This window comes from Vulpes lagopus, chromosome 10 (assembly GCF_018345385.1).
Source record: "Vulpes lagopus strain Blue_001 chromosome 10, ASM1834538v1, whole genome shotgun sequence".
NCBI classification, from domain to species: domain Eukaryota; kingdom Metazoa; phylum Chordata; class Mammalia; order Carnivora; family Canidae; genus Vulpes; species Vulpes lagopus.
In genome coordinates, this window is record NC_054833.1 from 10,475,739 (window position 1) to 10,502,426 (window position 26,688).

Here is a 26,688-nt window from a genome sequence, read left to right on the forward strand (position 1 = left end):
AGAGCTACTTTTTCCTTTTGCCTCCCGCGTAGGATTCTATCATGTTCAGTATTTATGACATCGGAATGTACTCTGCAGAGAAGTGGTTCCGTCCAAAGCACCTTTTGAATGGCTCAGGAAAAGCCGACAGCCCTTCTGCTTGATTCAAGGGTCTTCGTAATAACAGTGACCAGAAAGGAAAATTCAAGAAATGTGCATGCTAGAGAAATGCGGTTGAATAAAAATAAAGAACTCTTCAGATTTTTCTGGACTGGAAGTAACCACCGTGATAGCTATTAGGATAAGAACGGCGCCTGGGTGGATCAGTGGGTGAAGCATCCTGACTCTTGGTTTCAGCTCAGGTCATGATCTCAGGGTCATGGGGTCAAGCCCCACGTCAGGCTCCCTGTTTAGCATGGAGTCCGCTTGACATCCTCTCTCCCTCTCCCTCTGCCCCTCCCGCTCATGATCTCTCTCTCTCTCTCTCTCTCTGAAGTAAATAATAAATATTTAAAGAACATGGAAGTAGCAGTGGTTAAAATTAAAAACTACTGAGCAATGTGTGCAAGAATAATAATTTTTAAAAAGCAAAGATTTGAGATGCCTGGGTGGCTCAGCAGTTGAGCATCTGCCTTCAGCTCAGGGCGTGATTCCGGGATCCTGGGATCGAGTCCCACATGGGCTCCCTGCATGGAGTCTGCTTCTCCTTCTACCTGTGTCTCTGCCTCTCTTTCTCTCTCTCTGTCTCTCACGAATAAATAAATAATATCTTTAAAAAAGCAAAGATTTGTCAATAAACATAATCATATCATTCGATAATAGGACATCAGATCTCTCAAAAGGGAGGTTTTGGGGAAAAAGGAAGCAGGTGCTAAGGAATGTGGGCATTTTAGTTTAACCAGAAAAGAGAGAACTTTAAAAAGAAATGTAGGGCTTAAAGGGTTAGTTTCATTTAGAGGCATATACAGTCTTTAGGCAATAAGCAGAGCTTATATAGCCTACCACCATAAAAATGGAATGAATGAATTCAAGAATTCATTCAATGAATGAATCAATTCAATGGAATGAATGAATTCAAAATTAAATAAAATTCATGTTATGGAAAAAATTATATTTGGTATCAGAAATTCTGATATGGAGTTTCAGTTGTGCAACTTATTGACTCTGTGACCACAGACAAATCACTTAAAATGTGAGGGATTTTTTTTTCTGTAATCTACGAAATGGAGATAATTGTATCTAACAGAGTGTTGTCAGGATCAAGTGAGGGGCACCTGAGTAGCTCATTTGGTTAAGCATCTGCCTTCGGCTCAGATCATGATCTCAGCATCCTGGGATCAAGCCCCATGTCAGGCCCCCTGCTTGTCTGCTTCTCTCTCTACCCCTACTACCACTTATGTGTTCGCTCTCTCTCAAATAAATAAAGAAAATCTTTTTTAAAAAAAAATCAAGTGAGGTACTGCATAAACAATGTTCCATGAACTCTGATATCCACTCCCTGCTATTTCTGTCAATATGCACCGTGCTTACTGTGTGGGAACGTGTCAGGGGCAGTGATCACCTGTGATCATACCCATGGAGAATCAGTCACGGACAGGAAAAATCTGTGAAAAAATTTTAAAATATTCATGAATTATTTTTTTTTCTGCTCCTCATTTTTCTGGCCCAGAAATTCTTCTGTTTGTATGGGATTTTTTCCAAAAATTTCCCAGTGGGTTCTGTAACAGAATTGTCTACTCTCTATTGAGCTATACACCACATCATTTTATAATATGATTTATATTATATGTAATAATATAATTTATAATATAATTTTTTTTCTCTGAGTAAGTGCTGAATAACTCTAACAAAACAGAATGCTCTCTTGTTTCATTTAATAATCCTCCTTTCGGGAGGTCTTGGTAGAGACAAGATAGAGTCTGTGGGTTAGGAACAAGAGGAAGATAAGTAGGATGCTGAAGGATGAAGTCTTCAAGTAGGCAAGGTGAAGTAAATCTAGTAAATCCTCACAAAAAAAGTGTGGGCTGGCGCGCTGAACTTCCCCTTATGCGGCAGCCCATGTGTCTCATTGGCTTCTGTCTCCTAATCACAGATGCCATGAAGTGTCTTCTTGGATTTTTTTTTTAAAGCTTTCTATCTTAATCTCCTACCAAAGGTAACAAAAGGAAATCCACTGGATTGCATGCTGTTTGCGTGTGTATCCACAGACCCATCAGGCAGTGCAGCAAGCTAGATTTCTAAGTGGATATGAACATGGGGACGAATCTGCATGCATATGGGCATATTTGTGTGCACACCGTGAATATGTGGGCATTTGTGGGGCTAGCCACAGACGCAACACATATGTGCATCTGTTGTGTACACCCTAACATGGAAAGGACACACTGACAATAATTAGAAAGAGTGATAGGAAACCGGGAAAGTAAAATTCCTCTCTGCAGCATTTACTGTTGCAACCAAAGTGCATGATGTAACATTGGGTGTGCAGGAGAGCATTTGCTTATTCATCATTTAGAACAATAGTAGGAGTTAAATATTAACAGGTTTAAGTGTCAAGGACTGTCTAAAAATACAAAATCTCTATTGTGTGCAGCTCTTGCAATATGGCAGGGTATTTTTGTATTTTAGATGTGTCTCTGCTTGCTTGGAGTTCAAAATGCTTTGGATAAAGAATGTTAGAGAGTGTAAATTGTGACAGAAAATGTGCCCTGTTTGTTTGTTATTCCTGAGGATATTTGCAGGTCTGAACTATCACATGCAGAAAAGAACAGCTTTGTTCGGAAAATACAGTAGGAGCAGTACAAGAAAATTGAATTAGGTACAGAAACTTGGGGAGTCCATCTTTGATTGATGATGCTTCTTATTTGCTCTTCATTATTCCCTGTGAAGACATAAAAACTATGAAATTGGATTTGGAAACTGGATTAAGACAAATGGCTCCTTAGATTTTTTTTACCTTAGCTCTTTCCAATTTTCTTCCTAAAGCATATAGTCACTATATAAAGAGTCTGTGTTTACTACATTAAATCTTCCTAAAAAGTGTGCCGTTGAGGTTTGATTTTAAGAATTAGTTTAGAAGATGCAGAGGCAGGCTCTACCTGTTAACTGTGTTATAGTATTTGTCTCTAGATATTTTATATGCCCACTTATTTTTATTATTTTATAGAACAATGGAGTAAAAAGGGCATAGGCCACTGTTTTTCTTAAGAAAATTTCTTCTGCCTATCACCCTACTCTCCTTTTTTCCAGGTAGAATTTACTGTATTCCCTTTGAGCTATCGCTCTACTCTTCCAAATACTTTTATCAAGGACTTGTAGATACACACATGAGTCTCTGTTAACTAGACTGCAAACCCCCTTGAAGGAAGGAATTGTTTTATTTGTTGTAGTAACTCTGGCACCTAACAAGGCCTTGAACATTATTTATCAAATGACGAGTTAGTCAATCAATCAATGAATGAATCAGACACCTACTGTGTCCCTGTCATTGTCTTAGACATGTGGGAAAATGTATAAGACGCGGTCATCTCAACTCTGACACAGCATAAAATCTAGCTGGAGGTTAGAACAGCTTGTGTGATGAAAAAATAGTGGATTAGATACCAAAGAATAAAATAAATCTCCGTGAGTCCAAAGTACATAAATAATTGAATAAGTAGGGCAAAAGAATTCTCCTTATGGAAGAATTCCAATAAATAAATAAATGAGAGGCATCATTTAGAACCCATAGTGGTGAGGCATCATTTAGAACCCATAGTGGTGGATACCACAAGAAGGTTCCTCCGGTGAATGCTAGAATTGGTGGGCAAAAGATTAGGTAGAAACAGGATATTTGTGGAATTTTAAAGTATCTACCCCTAAAATATTTAGTAATTACAAAAAGAAATATGTAAGTCTATCTGGATAATCCCGATAGACTTGCAGACTCGCCTTGACTGATCAAGTTTTAGCATTAATACATATTGACATTGTGTGGCCCTTCATAGGAAATGCTGAGAAGGAGGCACTGTTGCTGTGCTCTTCTTCCCACTCATGTGTAATCCCACTCTCATCAAGAGAAAATAGCCAACCCAAGTTGACGAACATTCTAGAAAACAGCCAACTGACAAGTTCTCTTCGAAAGTGTCATGGTCTTAAAGATAAGGAAGGATAGAGGTACTGCACACATTGGAGGAGACTAAAGGGACAGAATGTGTTCATGTCTTGTGAAAACCTAGATTGGCTTCCTGAGCAGAAAAAGGACATGTGGAAAAACTGGTGAAATCCTAATAAATTCCACGATTTTGTTGGTAGTGTTGGCCAAGCTTAACTTTCTAGTTTTGATCATTGTCCCATGATTATGTAAGACTTGAACATAAAGGAAAGCCGGGTGCTGGGACAAGGCAACCCAGTACTATTTTTGCAACAGTCTGTAAATCTAAAATTATGAAAATCTAGCTGAGGACATAATACCAATCCCCAGGAGGCATTTATGGAGCAATATATGACAGAATATGACCGAGAATTTGCAGTGCGCAGGGGAGCAAGTGTGAGTCAGTGAGTGTTGAGAGGAAAGGAGGATGACTGGGGCTGTGTAGATGTAAGGATGAGTTTCATAGGAGAAGTACCTTGAAAGGAGATATAAAGATGATAGGTGGGACAAACAGGGGTTGGTCTGGGAGTGCCTGGGGTGCTCACTCAGTTGAGCATCCAACTCCTGATTTCTTTGGCTCAGGTCATGATCTCAGGGTCGTGAGACCAAGCCCCACGTTGGACTCTGTGCTCAGCAGGGAGTCTGTTTGAGATTCTCTCTCCCTCTCCGCATCCCCCCCCCCGCATGTGCACACGCTCTCTCTCAAATAAATAAAAATAAATCTTAAAAATAAAAAGCAAAACAGGGATGGATCTAGAAGCAAGGACAGCAGCAATGAAGGCTCAAGGGGGTGGGGGTGGGGCAGATGACCTGCATGGGATAGGTGGAGAGGCTGGCCAAGGGATGTGTGCATTGCTGCTGAAGATCAGTATGAAAGGAAGCTGGGCCCCTGTGGGGAGCACAGAGTAGAGGACCATTAAAATGTGGCATTGGAGTTTGCAATTCATGGGGCAGTTGACACAATTACAAATTCTTGCTCAAGGAAGTGACACAGTGAGATGATGGCACATATGTAAAATCGGTGAAAGGATATCCAGGTGGCTGGGACTTGGGAAAATGGGGGCAGGTGAGTTAGGAGTTAGAAATAGGTCATGGGGCCTCAAAGACGCCACCCAGCAATGGCCAGTCCCACTGTTTCCCCACATTGCAGTGGACAGTGAGCCCTTGGGCTGCATCTCCTTGGAGCTGTTGGCAGACAGAGTTCCAGAGACAGCAGAGAATTTTCCTGCCCTGAGCACTGGGGAGAAAGGATTCGGTTATAAAGGTTCCTGCTTTCACAGGATTATTCTGGGATTTCTGTGCCAGGGGTGGTGACTTCACTTGCCATAATGGCAGTGGCAGCCGGTCCATCTGTGGGGTGAAAGCTGCTGATGAGAATTTCATCCTGAAGCACACGGGTCCTGGCATCTTGTCCATGTTAAATGCTGGACCCAAGACAAATGGTTCCAGGTTTTTCATCTGTACTGCCAAGCCTGAGTGGTTGGATGGAAAGCGTGTGGTCTTTGGCAAGGTGAGAGAGGGTGTGAATATTGTGGAAGCTGTGGTGCTCTTTGGGTCCAGGAATGGCAAGACCAGCAAAAGATCATCATTGCTGACTGTGGACAAATCTAACAAATTTGCATTTTATCTTAACTACCCAACCATTCCTTCTGTAGCTCAGGAGAGCATCCCATCACCCCCCGCTCTCTGCTCAAAATGTCCTATAATCTTTGTGTTCTCACTGCAGTTCTATGGATCCATATTTCCCTCACTCCCCTTCAACTCTAGCTGGATTACAGAGTTAAATTTATGATAATGAAATAAAAAGTAAACAGCAACAGACCTGTTCTTTCAAGAGGCCATGAGAAGCTAAGGTCATGAGAGGCCTGAGGTGGGGAGTCAGAAAAAGAAGCACCAGCATATCTAAAAGCATCTGAAGAGGTAGACTTCTACAACTTAGTGATGGGTGGTTGTAGGGCATGAAGAAGGAAGAGGCAAAGACAGTTCTTGGGTCAAGCTCACAGGACAGACGGGTGATGCGGGTGTCCATAATTGAAATAATTCATTCAACAGATACTTGAGTGCCTGCACTGAGGAATTATGTAGTCTAGGCAAAGAAGGAGGATGAAGAAACATGTAACTGTACTGTCTGCCTATGAAACATGGGCAGGAAAGCCCATGGCTTGAGCTGGACTGAATGGCTTCATAGATGACTAGCTCAGACCCACCTGCTGGGGGGCATGGGTGGTCCCTGTCCTCCAAATAAAGAGAAGGAAGGGAATTGAGGGGGTTTATCTCTTCCTAACAGCAGCCATGAGCAGTGTTAGGATATTTTTTTCAAGTTGGCGTTTCTCTATGCTTAATAAAGATGTCTAGCCTACTGTTCAGAGTCTACTCACCAAAAAAACCTATTAAATCATAATTCTGCCAAGATCGAGATCTCTGGATCCCAACAGCTCCAAACACAAAAGTTAAAATACCATAAAAACACAAGGAACTTTATAGAAGAAATAGAAAAAGAGGTTCGTGTGCTGAAGTTTTGAGCTCCCAATCTTTAGGCACTATGTCTTTTGAACTTGTTTTATACAGTGGGGCCCACTGAGCAGACCTTCCGTTAATGTTCTTCTGGACAAATGTGGCTGTGCTCTTCTTTTCTGTAGCTTGTCCCTTCTCTCTGCTACTTAGCAAAGGGTTTCTGTATCCTTTATTCCTTTGTGTTCATCATTTATTTCATAATTTTCTACTTAGACCTCTATAAAGGGATGTGTGTGTGTGTGTGTGTGTGTGTGTGTTTATCTCTGCAACAAGCTGGTAGCCTCCTCATCAGCATTTATGAGCTGTGATCCCACACAGTCAGAATTAGTCTTGGGGCTTGATTACCGGCAAGGTAGGGGCAGAAGAGTGGGTGTATTCACTTTGTACATACTTGGACATACGCATTTGATTGTGGCTGGTGGTAATTGGATTTGTGGTTTAAAGGTCTTTGAAATTCTCTGAAGATTTCCATTCCTCTTACAATCAACATTTTAAGTTATGTTTCTTAAAAACTGAGTTCTTACCCCCTTTTTTGATATCAATCAATGCTTAGACAAAAATAGATAATAAATAGACATTTTGTTGAGAATAGGAAACTGAAGAGCAAGTTAACCTCTTTCATGGTTAACTGTAAATGGAAATTACTTGGTATTCTTACAAGTGTGAAATTGGGGTGGTGCTGATTCTAGTCCAGAATGAAGCATTTTGTGTCACCTTTGCAACCTGTAAACTTAAGTTCCAAATCTCTTCTTAACGATGAGAACTCTCCATGAAATATGAAGTGCCTACGGTGTATTTAAAACCTGGTCTAAAATGGCAGTGTGTTTCATAATACAAATAGATGTTTTGTGTAGAATGTAAAAGGAAATGACATTGGCATTGCAGCGTGGACATTATCAGTGGCGCTCTATGAAGTGACCACAAGGTCCCCTCTATGGGCCTCTATGGAAGCACATATGTTCAAAGTAGGAGGATAAAGAATCTTTTTATGGTCTTTGTATGGTCTTCGGTCTTGTTCTTAGGGAACAGAGTTCTAAATTGTAATTATAGTCAATGGTTCTGTATAAAGGTTCCATATAAACATTGTCCAAAGGTTCTTTCCACAAAGCTATATATGCCGGTCAGCCCATATCAGAGTGCCCTCCCAGAGTGCCCGATGGGTTTGAGTAGAGCACATTTCCTACAGCGGGTGTCCACTCTTCTTTTGGTGGTGGAAGTGGGAGTCATATGTTGAACTTCGGGAAAACATTTTGGACTTATTTTCAAAAAGTTGCAAGGTGAAGGCAAGCAGAATCCCTGCTTTGGAAACTTCAGCAGAGCCCCATAGAGACTGAGAAACCTATCAGCGATTCTTTGTCATAGAGTTCATACAAATGTATTATACAGGTTAATTCTCTCTCTTTCTTTTTTAGAGAGAGCGATAGATAGAGAGAGAATGAGTAGGGAGGGATGGGGCAGAGGGAGAGAGGATCTTAAGCAGGCTCTGTGCCCAGCGTGGAGCCCAATGCAGGGCTCGATCATGACCTGAGCTGAGACTGAGACTCCAAGGCTTAACCAACTAAGTCACTCAGGTGCCCCTCTACCCTCTACAGGTTAATTCTTTTATTTTTTAGGATGCCACATAGGAAGTGAATGGTCATTTAACCTAGTGGACCTTTCAGAAATGCAACAAAGGGATGAGGGTGGGAGAGTGCCGGAAAACTGCCGTGGAAGAAGCAAGGATAGAAAGCCAAGTTTTAGGAATGAGCAAGATCTAAGTTCTGTCTTAATTTAGAATTTGTACCGTACCTTGTAACATTCAAAAACGTAATAAGGGGGATACTTACAGAGTAAGAGGTGGGCATGGTTACAGACTCCTTCCCTTCTTCACCATCATCTTCTCTTCTTCTCTTCGCCATTAGAAGTATACTGAATGAATAAGAATGAAGTGAGCAAATTCTTTTAACAACGTTCACGTGATGTTACTTCTGTGAAATTTGTCATAACAATCATAGAATCCTAGTTTTCTTATCCAGTGCACATACTTTTGTGACTCTAACCTCATTGTGAAATCTGCAAAATAATAGGAAAAAAGACTTCTCAAGAAGGAGAAGAATGACTGATGAATGGCCCTACACTTGATGCTGTGGATGAGGCCCTGAGATGGCCACCGAGAGTAAGATTAATGATGTAATGAGTATACTTACCCAATTCCCCCAAGTAGATTAAAAGGAATAAGGGGGCCTTTTAGTGTCAAATATATTGACCACAGTGAAGGAAGTGGAAAAATTAGAAGCATCATAAAATCTCAGCAGTGTGGGGCCATTCATTTTAAGAGGCAAACCAACCTCGTGGATTATTCAGGGTAGGTGAACATAAAGGACCTTCTGAGATGCAACAAAGAGGAGGAGGCACAGAAAACAAGGATGGTGCTTTAAGAACCCCGTACCCCCCCCCCCATTAGAGTTAACTTTCAGGAATCTCAGTTGGGGTTGGAGGTATCCACATGTGGAGATGCCCAGACCGAGAGTCCTTCCATTTCATGGCTCAGCCATTCGTGAGGTCCCTAGGAGACCTGGAGTTTCCTCTACAGCAGTTTGGCCAGCAGTTGGGGGGAAAAGAGAGAGAGAGTAAAAGATCTCACTGGAGACTTACTAATGGGAGAGGCGTGCATCAATCTTTCATGTGCCCTTGGCCAGATTTAGTCACACGGACATACCTAACAGCTGGGAAGATGGGATGTGCCCACTTTTATGCCCATGGGGACAAGGACTCTGGTCTATAGAACACTAACCAGCCTCTGCCTGATAAAGCCTGATGTCAGCCTTTACCTCCATCCCAGCCACACCCAGGGGACATACCTGGTTGAATACGCAGTGATTTGCAGGACACCACACCTCTGTCCTAGGAAAATCAGGAGCCCACTGAGTCAGTGTGTCAGGACTCTGGGTCCTTCAGACCATCTTCCTCTGAACACCCATCCCCTGATGTTATCTTCAGTGGGGAAAAAAGAGGAACGAAATCATGTGCAGCTCCACATGGAAAGGCAGGAACCTTCTAAATACCAGCACCAGGAGATGGCACCCCCACCACCATCCCGGGGTTCATCACTGCCAGTTGGTGAGGAAACTGCTTCTTATGTTCTTTGAACTGCCACTTCCTGGGTCCTTTTCCTGTTAACTAAATTCCAAAGGAATCCCCCAAATTATCCCAGTCCTTCCAAATGTCTCATTACCCGCGTTCTGTACTCAGGGTTCAGTTGTATCCTCATTCCAGTCTCCCAAGATTTTCTCTCCCACCGACTCTGAAACAAGTGTTTACTGAACTGAACTATCTGGAAGCTTTTGATTGTCAGATATCTGAGCACAAGAAGGGGAGTTTGGGGAAGGGGGTTGAGGGTTAGCTCTGCAAAATTATTTGGTGCCCTATTCCATGAGTTGGGATGCAGTATTTTGATGGGGGGATTGGTGTGGAATAAAAGTTGGGGCAAGAGAGAGTCTGTAAAGAGAGGCAGGCAGACGCCAGAAAAAACTTGGGAAGTTCCAGGTGGGGAAGAAGAAACCTTCCTCTCCCTGACCTCCTCTTGATTTCTGCCCCTACTCAACATACTTGAGAGCTGTCAGGACTAGAATTTGTCGACATTATGGGCTTAATAGCTCTTGTTTGCCTCTGACAAAACCGAGCACTATTTATAAATGTCGTTTCTCTGAGAAAATGGGATTGGAGTTCTAAACAACTGACTTACAAATGCACTTTCTGTGCACAGATCATTCATAAATTGAGGACTCCCTGTACTGGGCTTGTAACCCAGAGATAACATTTATCTGTGCTTTATCAGTATGGGCTTGTCAAGTTAACTTATGTTTAGTCTTTTTTGCATTCATTTTGATGATAGCCTTGCTCTTAAAATTTAATACTGTCTTTATGTTTGGAGAAACATTTCCTTTGGAGGTGCCTCAAATATTCTCGTGAATTGGAATAGCGATTTTATTTTATCTACCAATTTATCTTCAGTACGATTCATGGCTATGAAAACCTTTTGCGCGGGGAGTCTGTAAATTGTAGAAAAATTGAGAACCATTTAAAGGAAGTGGGGGAGAGAAAGAATTCTTTGCTTGTATTACCCCGGGTTGTCAGATATCTTGCAATATAATTACTGTGTTGGTTTGTAAAGGTTAAGGAACGCCGAAGTTTATAATTCTCTTTTGTGTATGTGTTCCACACATACAAGGGGAAAACTCAACACATCAAAGCAAAGTGCCTTGTTAACCTAAAAGTTCTGAGCAGTTTATAGTTTGTCGACACAGAGACATAATTCATGGATTTTTGTATTTGCTTTTACAAATATCTGATGAATCAGTTACTTGCTCCATGGAGCCAATTTGCAGATTACGAGCCTTGTTTATTTCGAATCTGTTTATAGGCCTAATGCGGGCACCGAGCAATTCCTGCTGGCATCATATTGTAAAGCAAAAAGGGTAGAACCTTGGTCTTAGAGCGGCTCCTCCTTCGGGAACTTGCTGTCCATATACAAGAGCGAAAAATTCTGCTGTTAGCAGAGCTGCTGACAGGATATGATCACAAATGGGACTGATGCTGTTCTGTTAGGAAGCAGAAATAGGATGCCCAGGACGGTGCAAGCTTGTCACAGATTGTCAGGGTGCTGTGCTGCTGCATTACAAAGGATACAAAGGAGGAGGGGTCCCCCCTCACCCGTGGGGGTGCGCCCCTGCAATGGTAAGAAAATGGTCTCAGCTGTTGCTCTGATTTGCACTTGAGGCTCAGATTCTGATGCTCGTGTAGTGAAAATGCAGTCGTGCTTCATGGTCCTCCCCTTCTGGTTTAAGACAGTCCGGAGGCCTCTGCTAGAGACATTTTCCTTTTAGGTTCAAGTTCATGTATTTTGTTGGAACTTCTGCTGGTTTTTCGTTGCTGTCAACACCGTGAGAACAGTTCTGATGTCCTCATAGTTGCCCTCCCCGGTCTCTACAATCACTTTCTCCCAAATTATCCTCCTAGATTTCAGGCACCTTTATATGGTAACCGATCACTAATTGACGAATACCTTTGAAAGGGTTTCACAGAAACTTAGCTGCAAAGCTGTGGTTTAATACAAAGAAGCCTACGTGAGTGTGAAAGAAAGCCCTTTATGAACTGTGGAGTACTATAGAAAAGTCAAGCATTATAATTAAATACTGTCAGGTTATTGCTGAGCATTGATTGTCAAAACGTATAAAAGGCAACTTATATATTTTTTTCCCCTGTAAGTACACTGCTTATAATGTTTCAAGAGTAGCTACAAGTTACTCCAATAATAAGGCAAGGGAGTGTTTGGGGGGGAATCCAGAGTTCTAAAAGGTCAGCCAAAGTCAGGAATGGAGAACTCTTGAAGCTACCTCTTTAAGACCCCACAAGAAGTAGGGTACCGTCTGAATTTTTCAGCCTTAGCCAAACAAAAGCAGAATAGTGTGCATCGTACTTCTTATATCTGGATGCAAAAACACGAATGCTGAATGTAGAATAGAAATCATTAAGTTTGATGGATTTCTGTTTTATGACCAGCTTGAGTGTACAGCTTTCTAGATATCTGGAGATACATGAAAGCTTTATGGTTATTATTCCACTTAAATCTTATATAATCTGCTCTTCCAATGTCATGAAAACCCCCCCTTTTTTTTTCTCTCTCTCTCTCTCTCTTTTTGGAGACCTCCCCCAATGCCCTGCCAGCTAGAGTCATGCAGTTTTCAGCACTGATAGTGCTTGGATTCATTTGTAGATTATACACACCAAATGGGGTTGGCACCTCTTCACGAACATTAAACCCAGTGGGCTACTTGACAGTCATTGAATGTGCTCATCTCAGTGGAAGTTTATGTTTTACAGCTGACATGCCACTGACCAGAGTAACCTGTCATAAAACATGGCACTTCATCATTTGTTTTGTGTCTCCAGTCCTGAACATTGACGCTGAAACATTTGAAGAGACTTTATTGACATTTAAAGAAACTACATTAACCCTATGTAGTAAAATGGTTTTCGTGGGAAGTCTTTGAGAAATGCTTTTGTATTTGATTCCTGGAATGTTCGAGGACTACAGGCAGTGCTTTTTTGTGGTCAACAGCCAGCATTATCCAGAGACTTTTTGGAGTCGTACAGAAATAATAATTGCTGTTTTTTTTGTCACTGTGAGTATTAATTATTATTGCAAATGAATAATTTGGCATTCTGATTTTTTAACTTCAGCATTCCCTTAAAAACACTGTTGACTTTTGTGGAAAAGGTTGATTTCTTGGAACTGGTCATATTATGAGGTTGCTTTATAGGCAGTGATTGGCATGTTTATCAGATAAATCAAATGGGCCATGGGGAGTGGTTTTTCAATACTTTGTCCTTGCAGTTTGTTCCCTAAAGAAAATCATGTTGCCTATTAAGAGGAGCAGTTTGGAGAAAGCATTGCTTTTAGGTACTCCGTCCCCATGATTTGGAAAAGCCTAAAACCAATGTTCCAGAGTGCCCCCCCCCCAGTATTTTTTTCATAAGCTTTAAACTGGGTATGAAAAGGCCTGTCCACTTTTAAAGCTTTTGCCTGTGAAGATCAAGTAAAGATTGATTTTTAACCACTGTGCTCATGGGGAAACCCGAATGCAGTAGCCAGGACTGAAAGAAGCAGATAGAAAGAAAAAGCAAAATAACCTCTCTGGCACCCACCCGACAACATCTCCAGGGGAAGAGGATCGATATCTTCTGATATTCACAATTAAAGAAATTGCTGGAATTCTACATTGTGTACGCTCTACCCATCAAGACCTTTCACCCAGGGAAGACAAATATTCTTTATTCAGGAGATGGGAAGCAGGAAGCGTAGAGCTAATTTTTTTTTTTTTTTTTAGTGTATAGTCTGTCATTTGTGCTGCCCAGAATTGTGCATTTGTCACCACCCCAAAAAGAAACCATATATACATTAATGGTCACTTCCCATGTTACCCCGATCCTTCATGAACCCCAGCTCCTCGCAATCTGTTTTCTCTATCTATAGATTTGATTATTGTAGACATTTCATATAAACAGAATCCTACAATATGTGGACTTTTGTATCTGGCTCCTTTCAATTCACATAAAGTTTCCAACCTCCATCCCCACAAGAGTGTGTATCAGCAGTGATTCCTTGCTATGACTGAATACTATTCTATTGTATGGACGTACCACATTTTGCTTGTCCACTCAAGTGACAAGTGAGTGAGTTGATAGCCATTTGAATTGTTTCTACTTCTTGGCTATTCCGAATTATGCTGCTGTGAACATGCCCAAATACGCTTCTGGGTCGGCGTGTTTTCATTTCTCTGTGTAGCTATTTTTTTTTTCTAAAGATTTTATTCACTCACTCATGAGAGACACACAGACAGGCAGAGGGAGAAGCAGGCTCCCTGCAGGGAGCCCGATGCAGGACTCGATCCCGGGACCCTGGAATCACGCCCTGAGCCGAAGGCAGGCACTCAACCACTGAGCCACCCAGGGGCCCCTCTGTGTAGCTGACTTTTAAACGGTTATAAATTAAGACAGTAAATGATTTTCCCCCCTCTCATTTGTTTGCTTCACTACTGTCTCTTCTTACCTATCTCAGTGTCCTAAAAAATCATTTTCCTTGAGAAGGTGGTTGTAGAAGAATAAGAACCTCAATTAATTTTTTTACTAATCCCCAGTCACCAGACTCTCTCCTAAGCATCAGGTATGAGTTACAGCATTTCTCAGACGGCCCTACTTTCCAGACGCCATGGCTGGGGGTTAGATGGGTTCCTAAGCTATTCAGCTCAGAAGTGAGAGAAGCTGGGATTTGAACTCACACCTCTTTAGCTCTCAATCACAGTGCTGTCTGCTCCCCTCCTCATCCTGAGATTAGCCCACCTGTTCAGGCACCTGTTCACCTCTCAGAGAATTCTCTTTCTGTTCATGAGCCTTCCTCTGATTTGGTTGTGAAAAGTAGGAAACATGGTTCAAGATCTCTTACCGAATGCCCGTGGACTTGGAGCAGGCATCTGTCTTTCCCTCTCTGAGTGAGTGAGGTGCCCAGTCCAGCCTCGCTATTCCTAACTCTCTGCCCCACTCTGTCTCCTCACCTGAACCTCACCTCCTTCCTGCCAGACCCACAGGTACTGCACACCTACAGTCTGTTTATCAGCTTGAGCCAATAAGCTTTATACTGGTGGAAATCTGAAAATCTCAAACTCTAGGACTCCCTGCTCTGGGCACAGCCTGGGGTCCCCTGCATTCCGCCCCCCGCCCCCACTGTCCCTCCCTTCCCAGTGTCTTCAAAACTTATCATCTCTCCAGCTTTCTGCAGAGCGATGATAATCACTTTTTGCTTTTGAAAATATCTAGACATAAATCCTTCACCTGTATCTCCTCTTCAATTCTGTGCATTGCCCCAACCCCATGGCCTCAGATGTACCAGTGGATCTGACCTCCAGTATCAGATACGTCACATACCAGATATTCAGGGGAGTCTTTTTAGAAGCCAGTTGGATAAGAAGCCTGAGTTTGAGAGAATATTTCTTGAAATTATTTTGATTTTCTGCTTCCAGGAGTTCCTCTAAGTTATGTACGAGCCACACTCATTGCTCATTCCCATCCCCTCCTTCGTGCACCCAGGGGAAGGGAACACAAAGGTGTCATTTTTCTCATCCATAGGAGAGGAGGTTGAAATTTGGGGCTAAAATACAGTTGCGGATTACCTATGAATGTCGGCCACCTCTGGCCTCCAGCCTGCCAGGTGGACCATGGAAAAAAGACCTAGAATGGCTAACAAGGTCATAAGGGGGGGGGGGGGAGGAATAAGCCTTGCCAGCTCTTTTATGATGATAGATGTGTGTCTTCAAGGGAATCCAAAAATTTCCACTTGACAGAAGAGGTGACAAACAAATGGATTTGCTCCAGTCTCTGTAAGAGGGTTAAAATTAAGTTTTGTTGGAGTCTGAGACCTTTTACTTTTGCTGACCTGCCTCTGCTAACTGGTCCGTTCTGCATGAGCGCCCAGGGCTCCTTCAGAGAGGAATTGGAGAGAAGCCAGGTGGGGACAGTTGGTTTCCATCCTCCTATCTTCACCCCTCCACTCTCCACCCCCTTAGAACAAGCACATTAAGGGAATGTCTGATGAATTGACCACAGTGTTTGTCAGGACATTTTTACAGCTCTTTTGTTCTAAATTTAACTGATAGCCAATGAGGGACTTAATAATTCAGGTAAGTAGAAATAGGCAAAATTGGTCTTTTTGTGCCCTGAGGATAAGTCTAAACAAACCTCCTTAGTTGGGACACGTCCAGCTGTTGCATTGGCTGAATTCGAATGGATTGTGGAGATGGATTACCTAACCTGGTCTTGAAGGGTGGTCTTGCCCAGTCTGGGGGTGTAGGGGCGCGTGGAGGGAGGACAGTCTTACCAAAGCCCCACGGTAGGAAGCTTCATTGAATGAGTCTGTTTTGCAAAAGTTGACTCAGTCTCCTGGACGGTCATTTGTGAGGGTTTTTCTTTAATTATTAATTTTTTTCTTAAATATAACCATATTAAAAATAACCCTCACACCTCTCAAAAATTAGATCCCGTATTTTGTTCATGTCATGTTTCAGTGTCCTTGCCATACTCGTTTTCTTTTTTTTTGTAAGCTTATTTTTTATTGGTGTTCAATTTGCCAACATATAGAATAACACCCAGTGCTCAACTCGTTTTCTTTAACTAAAAGAATCCACTAATTTGTTTTAAATTAGTGGGAGTATAAAGGGTGCCCGATAGATGTCTGAGGAAAAAGAAGTTTCTTATTTCTGTTCCCAAGTCATCTGAATTCACTCCTAGAGGTGAGCACCATTACTGTTTTCTTTTCTTACCATTACTTTACCCTGAAATACCTTTCAGGATTATTTTTAAACCTATATAAGCAGAAATATGTTTTTTAAAAAAACCATAATGTGTACACCATACAAACTGTTCTGCTCTTTGCCATTTATTTATTTATTCATTCATTCATTCATTCATTCATTCAACCTAACCATCTTTTTGTCAGAACATAGAGTGTATAGTATGTATACTTTATAGTATCTAAAGAGTATTCCATTGTCTGGTTTTGCCACACTCTGTTCAGTCCCACAGGATGGACTTTTCGGTTGTTTCCAATTCTTTGCTACTATGAACAATGCTTGGGTGAATTGCTTTCTATAAATAGCATTTTATATGTCAGCAAGGCTCTCTGGAGGAGAAATTACTCAAGTGGAATTGTTGGATCAAAAGGAATGTGCAGTTTTAATTTTGGTAAACCTTGCCAAATTGCCCTCCAATTTGGCATCTCCACTAATGTATGCTCCTACTAGCACTGCGTGAGTGCGCCTTTTCTCCGCAGACAGCGTTATTAAACTTCGTGGTCTCTGCCAATCGAAGAGGTGAAAAAATACTATCTTTTAGTAGCTTTAATGTGAGTTCTCTCATTACAGTGATGATTGAATATGTTGTCACATGTTTAAGAGCCATTCTTATTTGCTTTTCTAAGAAATGTATGTTGACATTCATTCATTGCCTGTGTTTTACTGGGTTTTGGGTCTCTCCAGCTAATTGATTTTTAGGAGCACTCACTTGCTCAAGAAAGCTTGTCCTTTTGTCTTGTGCTTTTTTTATTTTCCCATTTGTTTTTTGGCCCATTTTTTTCTATGCAGGAGTTGTTTTTACAATTATGTAGTCTTATCAGATTTTCCCCCCTGATTTTTCACTCTTTGATAGACATAGGCCTTTTGCAGTCAAACGTTATATAAAAAATGGTCTCATAGTTTTACTTTAGTATTGCTTAAATCAAAGCTTTATTGAGATAGAATCCACATACCATAAAATCCATTCTTTTAATGTGTACTATTTCATGGTTTTAATGCATTTATAGAGTTGGGCAGCCATCACCACCATCTAATTTCAGAACATTTTCATCACCCCCAAAAGAAACCCCATATCCATTAGCCATCACTCCCAATCCCCGCCACCCCCCAGCCTCCAGGAACCACTAATCTGCTTTCTTTATGGATTTGCCCATTCTGGACACTTCATGTAGGTGGAGTCATTTAATATGCAGTCTTATATGACTTGCTGCTTCTACTTAGCCTCATATTTTCAAAGTTCTTTGTAGTGGTTTTTTTTTTTTGTTTTTGTTTCCAGGTTTTACATTTAAATCTTTGGTCACTCTGGAATTTATTTTAGTGTCGGACATGAACTAGGGATCTAATTTGACTTTTTCCAGGTGGCCACCCAGTTACTGAAAGTCTCTTCTCCCATTATCATGTGCTGAATTCGGTATGTATTTGAGTTTATGTATTTTCTATTGATCTTACTTGTTATGCATGTACCAATGCATACTGATCTAACTTCTGGAACTTTATAATATTTCTTTTATCGAGCAGGCTAGTCTTTTCTTAATGCTTTTTGCATCATTTCTGTGGATATTCTTTCCTTTTTATTTTTCCATGTGAACTTCAGAATTAACTTCCTCGTGGTATTTTTTGACACCGTATCAAGTTTATAGATTAATTTGGGAAGAACTACTGTCTTTCATGATAGTGACTTCCTGTTTAAGGACAAGGTAGAAAGTTCCAGATGTTCCTGTCCTTCTCAGTTCCTTAGTAGTGTTTAAAAATTTTTCTTCATAGATTTTGCATGTTTCTCATCCAGTTTATCATCTAGATGTTTCATGTTTTTGTTGCTGCTGAAAATGGGGTATCTTTTTACTGGCTGTCATTTAGAAGGCTATTGATTTCTGCATATGACTTTTGTTAATTACCTTATGGAATTCTCTAATTGTCTGCAGTAGTTTTTCAACTGATTCGCTCAGATTTGCAGCCGCAGCATATGCAGATAATGATTTTACTGCCTCTTTTCCAATCTTAGACCCCTTCTTCCTTTCTCTTTTATAATTAAATTGGCTAATTCCACCAGAACAGCGTTAAATCACAGCAGATGATGGTGGACAGTCTGGTGGTAGTTCTAACGTTAATGGAATGCTTCTTGTGTTTCCCCATTAACAGTGAGGCTGCCTTTGGGGCTAGGCATGTTTAATGTCCATTTGGTGTTTGCAGGCCTTTATAATGTGCCGAGAGCAGTTTGGAAGTGCTGGGTCTGACTGAATTGTTTGCAGAGGTTCTCCTGCAGTGATGTAATGGTAGGCTGATTTTCCTCACCAGTGCTGAGGAGTTTGAGTGGGAAGTCCACGCTGTAAAGGAAGAAGGTAGCAATTATACCCTAATCTCCTGCTATTTTTCTTTTGCCAATCAAGTGAAAACACTAAGGAGCTATAGGAATGTGTAGCACCATATTTACCGATCCACAAGAAGTAGGCTTTTGCTAAAGGAGAAATGGAAGAGTGGAGGGAGGAAGGGAAAGGAAGAAAGAAGAGATTAAAAAAATGTTCTTTTTTTGATATTCCTCCCCCCAAGTCAACCCACATGATAAACCAAAATATTTCGAGGGTCAGTCCCCCCTCCCAGAATATTATTACCAAAACAATGGCACAAAACACGAATTGTCAGCAGATAGGAAGAAGAGCTTCAGAAAAGACTTAGCAGAAATAGTGAAATCTTCTCCCTTTTGTAAGCAGAACTGAGTAATAGAGAGTTCCAGATATTGAGAAATCACTGAAGGAAAAAGGAATTCCTGTTGAAACATGTTTACATGTTGATTCTTTTTGATGTTGCCATTAAGACAGTGTTTTGATCTCTTGCAAAGAAACTGGAGAGGTATTTTATGTCCTAACCCTGAACCTGACATTACCGTAGTAATAAATACTAGGACAGGCTGTCCCTTACGTTAGCAGAACTAGAAAACAAACAGAAGACAGTGACAATTGAGGCTTTGATGCTTGTTGGAAACATTTAATATACGGAGCTGGTGGGTTGTGGTTAAAAACAAAAGGAATTTAGGCTGACTCCAGAAATTAGAGAAACTGATGGGTGATTTTTGGGACTCGCTGTACAATCGTCTGGGTGATAGGCGGAAAAGAGAAAGTCCTGGGGAGCGAGCAGACTGCTGGGGTGTGCCCACTCAAAGGACATGCACACCCCTGGCCAGCACCTGCTGGTCTCACACCAGAGCCCTGGGTGTGACTTTCACATTGCAGGAACCACTGGCTCTGGGCATGTGTCTCAAGCATGTCTTCTCACCTTCTTCTCACCTCGGTGGTGTGCTGAGGAGGAAAGAGCAAGAGCTTGGAGCAGAAGCATCTGGCTCTGTGCGAGGGCGCTGTGTGAACCTGACCCAGTTACTAAACCTTTCTGAGCTGAATTGCTCATCTGGAGTCATGCCTACAATTCAGGAGTTGTGTGGATTTGTTAGAGATGCTGTACACATCTAGCACAGCACAGGGCCTTGCAGAGAGCACTTGCTCATTATGTGTTTATCTGTAGTCCAGAGGAAGCAATGGGCAGAGGGAAAGAAGGAAGGATTCTGTATGTCCAGTGCCATGACCCTGAGACACAGGATCTGCTGAGGAAGCTCATACAGAGAAACGCATCAGGACTGGAGTGGAGAGGTGTTCATAGGAAAGATTTCTCTGAGAGATGAGTTATGAAGAATAAGCTGGCGCACATGTTCCAGAGAGTGCAGAGAAGGGCAGCATTTTCAAAGGCATGGGCTTGAAGAAGTCAAGGAGTCTTATGCCAAGGCAAGCATGAGGAAGAGACTCTGGCTCAAGTGGTGAGAAGTTGCAAGCTGGGAGATGGGAGCGGTTGACAGACCTGGGGTTGAACATGGTCTTGTTTGTCATGCTTGGAGGCTGGTTATGGTGGAGGTGGCTGGAAGCATGAGGGCACAATTGCATTCACATTTTGGAAACCTGGCAGTGGTGGGTGATGATGGGGCAGGTTTAGAAACTGGCAGGAGGGCATGGGCTTTGAACCATGGCAATGATTTCATCCATATTCCCCACAAATCCTGGTGCAGGGCTGAACTCCTAGTAGTTTTCAGGAAAAACTTCTGGATGGACGTGAACGAAAGCTCTTGGCTTGCGCAGGATCATCTTTTCCGTGATGCCCTTGCTTTATAGTTTATAGATTATTCTCATGTGGATTTGATCATTTCCCCCCAAATTATCTTTCCCCTGTCAGTTAAATGACCTGAAGCCATGTGTGCTGTGGCATAAACATACCCTAATCTACTCACAGCATATCCTGTGTCAATGTCATAAAAGAGATCTTATTTAAAGGGCGTTAGCCCAGTACTGCATGAAAAATTGCCACTCACAGCGTTGCTCTCTCCCACCAAAAAATGGTTTATGTGCAGAGGGATAATCGTTCCCAGCCCTAAATGCTGTAGGCTTTGCTCACACTCTCTTTCAAAGCTTTCCTTTTTTTTTTTTTTTTTTTTTAAAGATTCTTTCAAGCCTCCTGGCTCTCTCAAAGGAGAAAACTATAAAAGCAGTTAGTTCCTGATTGACTTCAAGCAGAGCAAGTTCACGGTCTCATTTAGGGGAAATGATCCTCTCCTGGTTAGGATGGCCACAGGCACTAACTGTGGCCATAGGCCATTGAGGGCCACAGTCAGTGCCAAATGCCCTAAGAGATGGTTGTACTTACCATGGACTGGATGAATAAAGAGAACATCGGATTTTATATTCAATAAGTCCGCTCATATTTTTTGAAGTTCCTCTGTTGTACCAAGTAGGGTGCTAAGGACTGAAGATGCGAAAGCAAGATAAGAAGGAAATGGTCCCTACTCTGTGACACTAGACATTATAATTATTGTAGTACAGTAGATGAACGAGTAACTAGTCGATTGCAATGCTTTGTGATAGCACGAGAGGGATATATAGAATGTAGTGGAAGCATCAGGAAGGGGCACCAGACTCTCCCTTGGGAGGCCACCATGAAGGTCCAGAGAATTTCTTAAACTGGAAGAGAACTGAGATATACCTTAGAAAGTTTGGGGGCGATGGTTTTTGTCTCTAAAAAAAAAATTCCAGTAATGTGGGTTTTGCTATGGATTTATTATGGACTTTTCGTAAGTTCATCAAAATAGCCTTTTGAGTCGTGCAGTATCTGGGATGTATGCTTGGCTACCATGATGTACATCAATAGGGCCAGTGCTCTACTCAGACCCAAACTGTAGGGGTTTTTTTGTTTGTTTGCTTACTCTGTCTTGACCATGTCAGTTGTCCAAGAAGCACAAATCCTAGAGGCCCATGGCCTGAAAGAGTAAACCGGAATAAGATTTTGGAAGAGATCTACAGGTCATGGGGTATGTGCAGTTGCCACAGGCAGTGTTTCTGAAGTTGCTGGAGCCATTTTGCTCTGTGTTGTTCTAACAATTTAGTATTCTATAGTCTGGAATACATGGAGCAACCACACTTTTTGACAGAGAAGCCAGATCAGACTGCTCTCAGTGAGAATTCAGTATGTGATCAAGATGCTGTGCTGAGCATGAGTGGATGTCAGACACATGTGGACATTGAGAGTGTATTTGGACAGCACCAGCCTGGAGCAGCAGGATGAGGCATAAAGGTGACACCACCCCATGGGACGATGTTCTCATCAGATCCTGGATAGCGGACAGCCCTGGTTTCTGTCACAACCAAGATAAATGTTGAACGTGGGCCGAAGGAGGTAGGCTTATGGAGAGTATGAGTGTCTTTCTAAATTCAGTGTGTGGAGTGGCAACCCACCTACGCTCTGAATTTTTGTGTTTTGGAAGCTATGTCCGGAAAAGGGAAGCGGAATTCCTCTACCTTATAAATGATGCTTTATTCAAAACACACTGTGAATTAATGTGCTGCCTTTCCTCTCTGGGAAAGCAAAGGTTTTCACAGTATTGTTTCTTTTGAAGTAGCAGAGTGAAAGTTTGACAGGAGAACACATTTATTCCTAGTAAAGGGTGTTGTGGACGTTCTTCACCTGTTTTCGGGGGAATAGTCCCTCCAAATAGCCTCATAAGAATTCAGGGGCTATTTGCTCTTTAGAAATAGAGTGAGTTGGTTAGAGAGATGAGTGTGAGTCCTTTGGGGCCCAGGGGTACCGGATGCTTAAAATATTTAGCAACTCAAGATTCTTAATCTGTGCTTTAATTGTTGTTTCTCGAGCCAGCCTCTGCAGGTGCAAGGTAGCAGCTCTGATTGGCAAGAAAGCCATTCTGGCCTGCCACTGAAAGCTTATGTTCTTGGTCGGCGCCTGACCATAGGGCCCCAGGCCGCCCACCCTGGATGTGCGTGTGCGCATCCTTACACGTGCTCAGATGCCTCCTATAGCGAAGAGCCCAAGTGCAAGTTAGAAAGGAATGACTAACACAGATTTTTTTTTTCCAATTTAAAGACATTGCTCTTTTTGCTCTGCCTCTTGAACATGATTTCTCTGTTCCTCGTTTATTTCAGCCTCCTCCAGGGAAAAATGTCAGGTTTTTCAGACCCACAACTTTGGGTGGAATCAGAGAACGTTAGATCTGGAAAAGACCGTAGAGATCTAACATACCCAGTTGGAAGTGCCAGCAGGTTAACCATGTAGAGATGCCCAGCAGGCATTCTGGAAAAAAAGCCAAATATCTGGATCTTGGAAGAGAGGTCAGAGCTGGGCTTGTGGGTTTGAGAGTCCCTCACTTCTAGGTGACAGATAGCATGCACCCGACGAGGTCACCCCTCTGCTCAAACCCTTCACATTTTACAGGATCATCTCAGTTACTCAGAAAGGTCTTTGAGACCCTCCATACAATGATGTCCACATTTCCTTCCCGCGTCCTGTCCCACTGCCGCCTCCCCACACATGCACCTCCAACCACAGTGGTCTGGTGACCACGTTGGGACACGCACACTCGTCACCTCTCTTTGCTAAAGCTGTTAGCTCCCATTCCACTTCCTTCTGGAAGCCTGCTCGCATGAATTCGGGATGTGAAAGACCAAAGGGAATCTTGTGGTCTGTCATGATCAAGAAAGCATATTCTCCTTCTCCAGTCACAGATCTCATGTGACTTGCTGAGAATAGCCTTTTATGCATTTTATGGGACATGTGAGGTAATCCAGAATGGCCTCTCTCGCAGTGCAGGCAGGCATCCCTTCTGACGCCCATGATACATGCATGTACTGCTTCTTCCTGCAGTAAAATATATGGAAATGTATTCAATTTTTTCTTTTTATCCTTCAATTTACATTATTTTCTTTCCATTTTACCTATCTCCAGGGATCCTGACATTGAATTATCTTCTTTGTGAAATCACACCCATTTTTGAATTCTGGGTGAATTTGCAGAAATTCTTATTCCAGCTCCACTGTCAACTCATTGGTTTTGTTTGGGCAAATCACATAATCTCTGCCTTCACTTCTCGTCCATAAAATGGGCCTAAGAGTAACTCCTCTGGTTTTAAAAAAAAAAAATTTATTTTAATTTTTTTTTAAGATTTTATTTGACAAGGAGAAAGAGCATAAGCAGGGGCAGGGGCAGAGGGAGAGGGAGAAGTAGATTCCCCACTGAGCAGGGAGCTCAATGCAGGACTCGATCCCAGGACCTGGGGATCATAACCTGAGCTGAAGGCAGACGCTTAACCAGTTGAACCACCCAGACTCCCCTCACCTAAATAAAACCCAAAATTGAAAAACATTTTGAAAAATGTCTTCAAATGTGGAATTATAAACATAAGGCTTTATTATTGCTACCATACTCCTTACAAGCAAGAAAAAAACCTCTGAATCCTTCTTGATAATTTCCTATCAACTACATCATATTACATATTGCATAAAAATATAGAACTTGACATCAGAAGACATGAGTCTATATGTCAGTTTTGTGATTTACTAGCTGTGTGCCCAGTACTGGATTTCCTGATGGTTCTGAGCTTTAGTTTCCTTCCTCCTCTGTCAACTGGGAATCCCAGTGTCGTCACTGCCTATTAGAATTGTTGAATAATTATATTCTGCAACTCTCATACTTAAAAGACACCCTTTAAACCACAAAAGAGCATATTTAACAGTGACTGTCATGGTCCAGTCATTCTGCTGGCTATAGAAATAGGTCAAAAATATATTTTGATTGCCTTTTCTGAGATACTCTTGCTTGCCCCAAATGTAAAAGGAATCAAAGAAGGAGGGATAAAGGAGAGCCGAATACATAGAAAAGGATGCAAAGTTGACAGAGGCAAGAAATGACTTCTGTCCAATGCTGAGGTTGAAAGAGACCAAACTGACACGCAGATTGCACGATAACCACTGGCCAAAGCTGAGAACGGGTGCAGGAGAGAAGGCAGTGTGAAGGGGCCCCAATAACACAGTAAAGCCAAATGATGGTTTGCTGGGGTCTATCCATAGTCATAGTATGCTTATTCTTGAGTGTTCCCTTTGAGCAGCTGTGGACAACCTAAAACACTGGTGGCATACTTGTGCAAGCTGGCTCGTCCCTCCCTTCCCTCTCTTAAGTTAGATGCGTACAAGGCAGTATTCAGTGTTAAATTGTGTCCCCCCCCAAAGATGTTGAAGTCCCAGCCCCCTAGTATCTATGAATGTGCCCTTATTTGGAAATAGGGTCTTTGCAGATGATCCCATTAGGATGAGGTCATTAGGATGGGCCCGACTTTAAGATGACTGGTGTCCTTAGAAAAAGAGGGAATTTGGACATCAAGATAGAGATGCTGGGAGAATGCCACATTAAGACGGGAGTTATGCTGTGACAAGCCAGCGAATACCAAAGATGGCCTGCAAACCCCCAGAAGCTAAGAGAGAGGCCTGGAACAGATCCTTCTCTCATGGCCTCAGAAGGAACCAGCCCTGCTGACATCCTGACCTCAGACTTCTAGCCTCCAGAACTGTGAGAAACCAATGTCTGTTGTTTGAGCCACGTAGTGTGTGGTACGTTTGTTACGGCCATTCCAGAAAACCAACACGGGCGGGCAGGCCATTTCCCCAGACCCAACTGCTTCTCTGTGACCTTGGGCCGATCGTTTGGGGTTTTATGGTGAGGTTACACATGGAAGGAATTGCTGCCAGCGTATAGTAAAAAATGACAAGATTTTCTGTGGTCTGGCTTTTGAAAGCAAGTGCATTTAAAGCCTCAGCTCAAGGTTTGGGGTTGACTTCAAATGGGGCTTTTTAAACGTCGTAACCACCTCATTCCCATAACCTCCCCTGTATGGGAGCTTTATGTGTTTTTTCGAGAAGGAAAAAGAATGCATTAGAGCAGCGTATTTCAATCGGTTACACAAAACCCTGCATTCACTTACTATTTTTCCAGTCTTGGACACTTCCTTGAGAATATTTGGTGTTCTATTGTAGGTCCCCTTCAGTTAGGGGTTTGGCAAGTCCATGACAAAGGGAGGGAATGTTTCTTTTTTTCTTTTCACTTTCCTTGGGCTCGCCTGTTCTTTCTCTGAAAGATGCTAGAATTCCCCCAGGGAGAGGGCCTGCCTCTTTCCTCTTTGGGAAATGTTGATTTATATTATATGAAACATTTGTTTTTCATAGAAACTTTCATTTCAACATGTTGAAATAGTTGGTTCTAATTCATATGTGAAAAATAAATAAACGTGTCATGGAAATGCTCTCAGGGTATGGTTACATAATAATTATGTGTGACCTCCCCCAAAATGTCTTAGCATCAGGGACCTCACCTCACAGTAGTCTCCGGGGCTCCGTGGCTTCTCCCCCTCACCCCCAGATTGATGAAAACACATTAAAAATAACTGTTGCAAGGTGAAAATAACTTTTATAAGTATGTCATAAGTAATTGTATCTCAGTGGCAATCTCATAGCTCTACTTAATCCCTGAGACAATTAGGACTCAGCAAAGTGGCAAATTAAAATTAAAATTAAAATTAGGGACGCCTGGGTGGTTCAGTGGTTGAGCATCTGCCTTCAGCTCAGGTTGTGATCCTGGGGTCCTGGGATCGAGTCCCGCATTGGGTTCCCCACAGGGAGCCTGCTTCTCCCTCTGCCTATGGCTCTGCCTCTCTCTCTCTGTGTCTCTCATGAATAAATAAATACAGTCTTTAAAAAAAAATAAATTGAATTAAAATTAGTTCAGAATGTAGGATTTTGTGATTTCTAACCAGCACAGTGCTTGTTTTTATGCTCCTTATTATTGCAGCCCAGGGGGTTGTGAGGGTGA

The 26,688-nt window shown here is 42.1% G+C and overlaps 1 protein-coding gene and 1 pseudogene across 5 annotated transcripts in view; both read left to right on the plus strand.

Moving 5' to 3' along the window:
• ATXN1 (ataxin 1) overlaps positions 1–26,688 on the plus strand; it is a 406,270-nt gene that overhangs the window by 165,810 nt on the left and 213,772 nt on the right. The window contains exon 5 of one of the 5 annotated variants that reach the window (XM_041772102.1): positions 17,868–17,920. The exons of the other annotated variants lie outside the window; for them this stretch is intronic. The gene's annotated coding sequence lies outside the window, so the exon portion shown is untranslated. The remainder of the gene's footprint in view (positions 1–17,867; positions 17,921–26,688) is intronic. 5 annotated transcript variants of the gene reach the window in all.
• On the plus strand, positions 1,424–5,840 carry LOC121500414 (annotated as a pseudogene).